Source organism: Berghia stephanieae, chromosome 1 (assembly GCF_034508935.2).
Source record: "Berghia stephanieae isolate SIO BIC M18660-M18661 chromosome 1, UCSD_Bste_1.3, whole genome shotgun sequence".
Classification (NCBI taxonomy): domain Eukaryota; kingdom Metazoa; phylum Mollusca; class Gastropoda; order Nudibranchia; family Aeolidiidae; genus Berghia; species Berghia stephanieae.
The window spans coordinates 3198056-3208055 of NC_088360.1; the positions used below are offsets into that span (position 1 = coordinate 3198056).

Sequence of the window (10000 nt, forward strand, 5' to 3'; positions counted from 1 at the left end):
CTTGTAAAACGAGAGATGCCAAAAAGGGCCGGCTGACAAGGCATAGAAAACAACACGATCCATTGAAATGGAGTGGAAAGACAGTTAAAGCATTCGATTAATTTCTAAACCAATCATCGGGTTATCTAGTCTAGTCACGCGTGAAATAATAGGTGGAAACAGCTTTCGTTGGCGGGGGGGGGGGGGGGGGGGGTGTTTAGAGTGGGTTGAGGCCAGTGGTGATTGTTTTCATGAATTCAAGTGCCGATATGCGTGAGCTCGAAGTTGCCGTTCCACATTATGTTGGAGCGATTGGGGGTGGGTGAGTGAGTGAGTGGTGAAAGGCTGTTTAATGAATTCACGCCCCAGCGGGTTGCTGGAAATCGCCCTGGGTACAACTCTTAGCTAAATAAATAAAAAATAAAAAAACTTAAAGACACGGAGAGAATGGGGGCATTTTTTCTTTTCTTTTCTTTTTTTTTTTTTTATTTGGTTGTATTTTGTTTTGTTTTAAAGGAGAGTCCGTCGCCACAGAATGAACGCAAACTTCTGCTACTACCTAGTTATTAATTTCTTATTTATTATCATGTCTGTTCAATCAACATGTCTGTACAATAAAAAAAATTCTTTGGATGAACAAAGTATTATTATTATTATCATTATCATCATCATCATCATCATCCTCATCATCATCATCATCATCATCATCATGATTATTATTATTATTATTATTATTATTATTATTATTATTATTATCATTATTATTATTATTATTATTATTATTATTATTATTATTATTATTATTATTATTATTATTATTATTATTATTATTATTATATCATCATCATCATTATTATTATTATGATTATGATTATTATGATGATGATTATTATGATTATTATTATTATTATTATTATTTTCCAAGAATGGCGTCTAATCTAGCGTTGTCCGTTTCACATCACCTTGTGGATAAACTGCCATCTCTGACCAATGTCCACTCCATCTCAGTACGGTCGTACTATGAAAAAAATAAATCTGCTGTAAAATATCCAACGATTGAAATGACCTTGATCTTGTCAATTACTCTCAACCCGAGACTTCACTTGTGAAAAAACTCTCTAACCTGGGCCTTCTTGAAGTACTCTCATCTTGTCAAAAACTTATCAGAACTCAAACTTTATTTAATTTGTGAAAAATACTCTAACCTGGGACTTCTTGAAGTATTCTCATCTTGTCAATTACTCTCAAACCTGCGACTTCATGTGTGAAAACCTCTCTAACCTGGGACTTCTTACACTACTCTCATCTTGTCAAAAATTATAAGACCTGAAATTTCTTGACGTGTCAGCTTTTAAATGCTGATAAGATAAATAATTATTCACACAAATCACTACAGCAAAAAGAAAAGAAACTAAACCACAATAAAATGAAATAAATAAATAGATTAAAATATAGATATGTAGTTCATCATTGATCAATAAATTAAATTAAATTAAATTAAAAATAAATAAATAAATAAATAAGTTTCCCCTTATTCATCCCTTAAGGGAAATTTGTTTCTAGGGTCTATTCCAAGGGAAGACTGGAATAACCCAGACGTCGGGCGCAATGCAGCGCCGCAAAATGAGCTAGGACAAGGTGATTTGCTCAAGGTCACACAGCGCAGCAGCGGCGGGTGATCGAACTCGGTACCTTTCGGGTGCGAAGCAAAGACCGTACCGCTGAGCCACGCTACTATGGAGTATTCTGTTTTCTTGTTGTGTTTAATTTTACTACAAGAAAATTTCAAAGGAATGATACTTTTTTTTTTTAAAAGTTAAAACACAAAACACGTCTAATTTAAGAATCGAGCATGAACTGCCGAGTCACGTGATTCTATTCAATTCTTCCCAATTCGAAATTGGTATACCAGATATAGTTTACATTTTACGACGTTTAAACAACATTCCAGGACATTCTCACAATCATCAAGATTAGATAGATTGGTTCTTTACGTTTTAATGAACGAAGTGACTATTCTCACCCTCGATGCTAGTCTTCATAATAGTAGTCGACAATTGTTGTATGTTTAATCCAAAGGTCGTAATGCAGTAATTTGTTAAGTTTCTTGTCACAAGTTGCACAATTTAAAAAAAATCAATCAAATCCAAATCGCAAAAAGCCGGCGACGTTTTTTTCGGTAATCCAATCGGCCGGGAGGGGGAGGGGGAGGGGGGGGGGGGGGGGTGAGAATAGAGGCAGCCTTTAATGAATGGCTCAATGAATGTTCAAAGACCATTTCCTTATGGGGTATTCCATGGCTGTCTTGTTTCTTCTTCTTCTTTTATTTTATCTTTTTTTTTTTGACATATACGTTTAATACCCCCCCCCCCCCCCCCCCCCCAAAAAAAAAAAAAAAAAAAAAAAAAAAAGTAAATTAAAATAATCAACGAAAAAGAAAAGGAAAGAAAAATGAAATGGGTGGGAACACTGACCGCTCTATATTTGTTTCCACTAAACATGAAAGGGTAGCAGGTAGAGCCAGGTAGATCCAGGCAGGTAGGGAAGAGGCCACCCATTCCAATATAAATTTACACCTGTAATAAGGCAAACGAACTTTTGCCCAACTCTAAATAAAAGCATATTTATTTATACAATCTTTGGAGAGAAAAAAAAAACTGCTTTAAATAACGGATTGATTAAAATATTGACGACCCTCATAGTGTGAAAGACGCTCACATTAAATCTGGCTTGAGGTCCTGGGTCAGAGTTTTCAACAAGATGTAGGCCATTTTAATCCATCGATATATTTTGAAGGACGGGTTTTCTGGACAAAATGTTGAAAGAAAGTTGTTTTTTTGTTTTGTTTTTTTTTTTTGTTTTTTTTTGTTTTTTTGTTCACAGTGCGCTAGAAATGCCAATCAGAATGGAAGCAAACTCATGCCGATGTTTTCGGAAAGATTAGGGGGGGGGGGGGAGGGAGGGGTGTTGGATAATTAGAGATGAAATTTACTTGGGCTAGGCTGGAGACAAAATGGGGGGAGGGGGGAGGGGGTTCTCATTGGCGCCCGCAATCTGCCAAAAAAATTTGTAAGATGGCCTGTTAGGCGTCATGTCTCGTTCTACATGTTGTTACGTGTTGCTATTGGTCAGGGACCCTTTGTAAAGGGCTTTGAGCACGTTCAGTGGATATTGCGCAATACAAAAGCTCAAGTATATTTGTTTGTTTTTGTTTGTTTTTTATTTGGGGGGGGGGGGGCGGGGGATGATTTCAATCCATTGATATTATATTGAGTGACCGAACGTCTCAAAACGGTATTAAGTCGGGATGAATCCGACCCAGAGAATCGAATTTAGGAATAAAATAATGAAAAATGTGAACTTGGAGGTTTGTAATTTTTAACGGGGTGGGGGGGGGGGGGGGGTGAAGAGTAAGAAAATGTGTTTTGTTTGTAAACAGAAACAGAAGTGTTTATAAAGAAGTTAATAACGTGGAGATAGAGAGAGAGAGTGAGAGAGAGAGAGAGAGAGAGAGAGTGTGTGAGTGAGAGAGAAAGAGAGAGAGAGAGAGAGAGAGAGTGAGAGAGAGAGAGAGAGAGAGAGAGAGAGAGGGATGGTGGGCTTGTTTGAAATTAGGTTGGCCCCAAAACTTAACAAGTATATAATAGTAGAACTCCATGGTCGGGGCAGATGTTATCGTACAGGGAATCATCACCCTGTAACTTTCATAAGTCGGGATTGAAAATTCCAGTTTAAGAAAGTGGAAAATGAAAGAGGAGGGACGTGGGGGGGGGGGGGGGGGGATATAACAGTTAAGAGATTAACGTCACTCGGGTCATTGTTATTGTTTTTAAACAGCCATTCTAGTGATTTTCGGTGATCGCTCTTTCGATTTTTTTTTTAACCTGAGATGTTCGTGTAACTAACAATACGTACTTTGACTTCGCTTATCTCCACAGGTCAGTCACTTGTTGAAAAATTGTTGGCAAAAAAAAAACCTGGGGTTTTTCAACGGTAAATACTATCAATACGTCATCAACTACTGTCAGGATTACGTTTTTACAGGTACAAAGTCATCCATCAAAACTAACAATGGATTTAGTAGTAGTCACAGACAAACAAAAGGCAGATGATGATAAGTGACCAGAATTGACTTTTTACAAGAGTAGAGTAGCTCTGCCATCTTTGTATGTGTGTGTGTGTGTGTGTGTGTGTGTGTGTGTGTGTGTGTGTTCATGATTTATTGTTTGCTTGATGGTTTGATTATATAGTTTGTGTGTTCAGTTTGTGTGGGGTAGATAATAAACTCTTGAGTGAACAAAAGATCAAAATTTACTTTGACAAGAATATTCTGCTACCTTTATTAATTTGATGATTTTTATCTCTTATTTGTTTCTGGCATTTTCAAATTATCAACAATTCATGTTTATTTGGTTGTTTTGTTTTTCAATTATTTATTATTATTTTTTTTTTTTGGGGGGGGGGGGATTTTGTTTGTTTGTTTGTTTGTTTGTTTTGTGTGTGTGCGTTGTTTCTTTGTTGATTTGTTTTTGTTTTTGTTTTGTTTTGTTTTTTTGTTATATTTTGTCTTGATCAATTACGAGACCAGTTAAGAGGGGTCTTTTGCCGACAGCAACACAAAACATGATAAAATTATTAACTACCAGGTACTCATTTTACTCGGATGTACGATGAGAGAAGAACCTTTTGGTCAGGATTCAAAACTATCTATCCACCGCTAAGAGCCAGACTCGAACACTTGACCGTTCGGTACAAAAGGCGTGTGCCATACCACTAGACCACATAGCCCCACAGTCCCGACAAAATTTGTAATACCACCTAACAGGCGTCATGTCTCGTTCTACATGTTACATGTTGTTGTTGGCCAGGGACCCCTTGTAAAAGCGCTTTGAGAACATTTAGTGGACAGTGGGCTATATAAAGGTCAAGTTTGTTTGTTGTTTGTTTGTCCAAACGTTGGATCCTGACACGGTGTCAAGTTATTTTAAAGTCCATCTCCGATATCATTGAATGGAATAAAAAGCATTTATTTGTGACCTAAATGTGTTGCAAGCGCAGTAAAACTCTTAAAACAAACAAACAAACAAACAAACAAACAAACAGTTCTACCCTTTTTTAAAATTTTTAATGAGCTTTTATATAGCGCAATATCCACTAAACGCGCTCAAAGTGCTTTACAAAGGGCCCCTAGCCAACAGCAACACTTAACATATAGAACGAGACATGACCCCTTTCTATGCGATATTACAATTTTGTTCGGACAAAGACAACGCTGTTAACGGCCAGGTACTCATTTTACACCTAAGTACGGTGAGAGAACTTGAGTAAAGAGCCTTTTCCCAGGACTCAACTATGCGTCGAGGGAGGCTCGAACCCAGGACCTTCCAATCCGAAAGCGAGTGTCATACTACTAGACCATATAATATAATAAGCGGTACTCGAACCTAGATCAACAAAGTTACAATGCAATGCTTAACAGCCCCGGACAACTCGGCCATCTGATATGATTCTAATAAACCCTTGTCTGTTTGCCTTACCCAGCAGATGGTCAAAGAATTAGGAAAGAAAAGCAAAGGTGGAAGACGAGGAATGTTAAAGAATGCCAAGTGATTTTGGTGTTTCCAATCCATCATCAGAACGCCCTCGCTGACAGGTTAAGGAAAGGAATCAAAGAGGTCGAGGGAAACCACCTGTAGCCTTCCCCAAACAAGGGGTGGAAATGTGGACAGATTAAAAATGAAGACGAAGAAGAGGATGGAGAAGGAGGGTGGGGAGGAGGGTGTGGAGGAGGGAGGGGGGGGGGTAAAAGATAGTATAGGAGTAGGTGGAGGAGGAGGGATTGTTGTTGGTGGTGGTAGTGAAGGAGGAGAAGGAGGAGGAGGAGGAGGAGGTGGTGGTGGTGGTGGTGGTGGTGATGGAGGAGGAGGCGGAAGAGGGGGAGGAAGAGGAGGACGAGGAGGAGGAGGAGGAGGAGGACGAGAAGGACAAGAGGAAGAGGAGAAGGAAGAGGATAATGGGAGGAGGGGGATGAGGAAGAGGGGGAGGGAGAGGAGGAAGCAGAAGAAGAAGAAGAAGAAGAAGAAGAAGAAGAAGAAGAAGAAGAAGAAGAAGAAGAAGAAGAAGAAGAAGAAGAAGAAGAAGAAGAAGAAGAAAAGAAGAAGAAGAAAGAAGAAGAAGAAGAAGAAGAAGAAGAAGAAGAAGAAGAAGAAGAAGAAGAATGAAAGAAAGAAGAAAGAAAGAAGAAGAAGAAGAGAAGAGAGAAGAAGAAGAGAGAGAGAGAGGAAGAAGAAAGAAAGAAGAAGAAGAGAAGAAGAAGAGGAGAAGGAAGAAGAAGAAAGAAGAAGAAGAAGAAGAAGAAAGAAGAGAGAAGAAGAAGAAGAAGAAGAAGAAGAGAGAAGAAGAAGAAGAAGAAGAAGAAGAAGAAGAAGAAGAAGAAAGAAGAAGAAGAAGAAGAAGAAGAAGAAGAAGAAGAAGAAGAGAAGAAGAAGAGAAAGAAGAAGAGAAGAAGAAGAAGAAGAAGAAGAAGAAGAAGAAGAAGAAGAAGAAAGAAGAAGAAGAAGAAGAAGAAGAGAAGAAGAAGAAGAAGAAGAAGAAGAAGAGAAGAAGAAGAAGAAGAAGAAGAAGAAGGAGGAGGAGGAGGAGGAGGAGGAGGAGGAGGAGGAGGAGGGGGAGGAGGAAGAGCACGAAGAAAAAGACTATTTCTGCTGCTGCTGCTACTACTACTACTACTACTACTACTACTACTACTACTACTACTACTACTACTACTACTACTACTACTACGACGACGACGACTACTACTACTACTACTACTACTACTACTACTACTACTACTACTACTACTACTACTACAAATATCGCAACAAAAACTACTACTACTACTACTACTACTAGTACTACTACTACTACTACTACTACTACTACTACTACTACTACTACTACTACTACTACTACTACTACTACTACTACTACTACTACCACTTCTACTACTACCACCACTACCACTACCAGCATCACCACCACCACCACCGACGCCACCACCACCACCATATTCATCTTACAATGGATAGACAGACGTCTGTCGTTACTGACCAATTGACTAAGTGTTTATAATATGAATACATACTGGCCGACACTCAAAAGCATTGTATTATAACACTTAAAAAGTTGAATGCCCCGACAGCCCCTCTTGTCTCCTGACTTTTCGGGTCAGGGGCTTTCAATATCACCCGATGACAAGAATACAATCAAGATTGAAATATTTTGAGAAGGACTTGGAAATCAAGTACATGATGCTATCAACATTTTTATCTCGCCAAAGACAGAAGCATGTTAGCTTGGAAGACGCGATAACCGCAAAGAAATGAAACAAGGGCGAAACTAACGCTTAATGAAGGCGTCAGACAAAATCGTATGCCATACGTCATGTTATAACTAGCCAATTATAATATAAAGTCAAAAGGCGTATGGGATATAACGGTTTTGTATGACAGATATACCTCTGATCTGAAATTAAATGTTCAACAAAAACAAGTGAAGAGCGGTATAGTATATAGCTTTCTCTGACTAAAGAAATGCCGTGGTCTAAACAGTAGAATAGTCTCACATCTCCAATGAAAGAAAAATCTGTGGTCTGTGGAACCTTCCAATTATGAAGTTACGGACTTAAAAGGAAAACGAAGATCTGTTTTCGTTAATCAAATTGGAGCTTCCAGTCCGTTTGACTTTGTCCATAGACATGGAACCAAAAGAGAAGGAGGACAATGAATCTAAACACATAATTGTGCGGCTATGTGGTCTAGTGCTATGACACTCGCATTCGGACCGGAAGGTCCTAGGTTCGAGCCTCGCTCGGCGCATAGTTGAGCCCTTGGAAAAGACTCTTTACTCTATTTCTCTCTCTCTCTCTCTCTCTCTCTCTCTCTCTCTCTCTCTCTCTCTCTATATATATATATATATATATATATATATAATATATATATATATATATATCAAACCAGGGACTTCTCTCACATTGGCAATAATATGGTTGTTTCCTGTTGACATCAGAGTTTGTTAAAGGGGCAGCGTATTTCAGCGGCACGGTCTTTGCTTCGTACCCGAAAGGTACCGAGTTCGATCACCCGCCGTTGCGCTGTGTGGCCTTGCGCAAGTCACCTCGCCCTAGATCAATTTGCGGCGCTGCAGTGCGGCTGACGCCTGGGTTATTTCAGTCTTCCCTTTGAAAAGAACCTAGAGAAAAAATTTCCCCTGTGGGACGAATAAAGGGAATTTTAAAAATTGTATTTTGTTACTTAAATGGATTCCTTATTATTCTCTTATGGAATGCTTAGGTGATGGTTTCCAGCTTTCTTTCCACCTACTACACTTACGCCAAACACGGCACAACAGACAGCATCAGCAAACTAATTTCATCTCCCTCACCATCGTCGGCTATGTGCGGCTATGGGTCAAGTGGTATGACACTCGCTTTCGGATCGGAAGGTCCTGAGTTCGAGCCTCGCTCGGCGCATAGTTGGTTGAGACCTTGGAAAAGGCTCTTTACTCACATTCTCTCACCGTACTCAGGTATAAAATGAGTACCTGGCCGTTAATAACAGTGTTGTCTCTGTCCGGAAAAAATGTGTAATATCGCCTGAATAAGTCATCATGCCCCGTTCTACATGTTACGTGTTGCTGTTGGTCAGGGACCCCTTGGAAAGGGACACCTTTGAGCACATTTAGTGGATATTGTGCTATATTAAAAGGCAGTGTCTACGTACACGGTAACCGGTCACCTAGCCTCAGGATCTACGTACACGGTAGCTCCGGTAACTGGTTTGCCGCTACAATACAAGCTATGGATAGACCTCGCTCTGTATTTGTGTTTGTGTGTGTGTGTGTGTGTGTGTGTGTGTGTGTGTGTGTGTGTGTGTGTGTGGGTTATTTTTAAAAATCAAACAATACAATTTAACCCATTAAAGGCGAGATTAAAGGCTACCTTGTATAAATGTTACCGTGTACGTAGATCCTACCGCTTGATCAGTAGAATCAGCACAGAAAATTGTAAACTAAAACGTTTATAGTATGATCTAGAAAACCATGTGATAACTAGTCACCCATTTGTCAATATAAAAACAATAACAACGATCAGATGGAGGTCGAATTAGTTCACGTTATTGTTTATAAACAACCAGCTATGTTTGTCCGAGCACGTGTGAAGGTGTGTCACAGATTCCATGTTTTGATTGGTGAAAAATATACTGGTTAATTGAACCCCTCTAAAAGTTTTAGTAAAATCGAACGTAATTTCCAGTCATAACTTTCTTATGGGCGAGTTGGGTCACAATTTGACTCCCACTACTACTGCTGCTCACTAAACTGCCTAAAGTTACCGTGTACGTAGACACTCCGATATTAAAAAGCTCCATCATCATTTATATCGACATCAACCTTAGTCATCAATCATCATCGCCACCACCACCACCAGCAGCAGCAGCAGGAACAAGCAGTAGCACCGATTTCCAACCCAAAACCTGGAAAAGGATAATTGAAAGAATGAGCAAATTATGAGAGGTCGAAGTTCGAGGTCAACGACCGAATCGCCATTGACTGATTTCCAATAATCACTAGGTCAAGTGCCAAAGGTCAAAGTTGAACCCAGAACGTGTACCTAGATTTGCGTGACTGCACCGACAAAATACACACGCACACGTCCGGCCCATCACTTTGAATAAATAATAACGTATTATTTGAAATGGTTCTAGCGATACATATCATTTTGATACACTTGGTAATGCGATACTCATAGAGAGATGAGATTGGCTGACAACTTTCTAGGTGTGACAAAGGGAAGAATCCAATTTATGTGGGTCTTTGACGATGAAACGAGTTTCGGAACATTTCATCAATCGAGTTAATCAGTGTATATTGTATGTATACCCCTGGAATGAAATAGATAAAATTAATTAAAAACTAAAAAGTGATGATTTGCAAACTAGGAATTTTTTTTTTAAATCGTTGTTTGAAGTTAACGAACCAA

At 39.1% G+C, this 10000-nt stretch overlaps 1 protein-coding gene and 2 long non-coding RNA genes across 3 annotated transcripts in view; 2 read left to right on the forward strand and 1 right to left on the reverse strand.

Annotated features, from left to right (window-relative positions):
- Positions 1 to 4343, forward strand: part of LOC144966273 (uncharacterized) — a 30335-nt gene extending 25992 nt beyond the window's left edge. Inside the window, exon 3 of the long non-coding RNA XR_013644187.1 lies at positions 3918 to 4343. This is a non-coding gene — a long non-coding RNA (uncharacterized LOC144966273). The remainder of the gene's footprint in view (positions 1 to 3917) is intronic.
- LOC144966260 (tRNA dimethylallyltransferase-like) overlaps positions 1 to 10000 on the reverse strand; it is a 299101-nt gene that overhangs the window by 96985 nt on the left and 192116 nt on the right. The gene's annotated exons all lie outside the window — the stretch shown is intronic.
- Positions 9723 to 10000, forward strand: part of LOC144966267 (uncharacterized) — a 2946-nt gene continuing 2668 nt past the window's right edge. The window contains exon 1 of the long non-coding RNA XR_013644184.1: positions 9723 to 9890. This is a non-coding gene — a long non-coding RNA (uncharacterized LOC144966267). The remainder of the gene's footprint in view (positions 9891 to 10000) is intronic.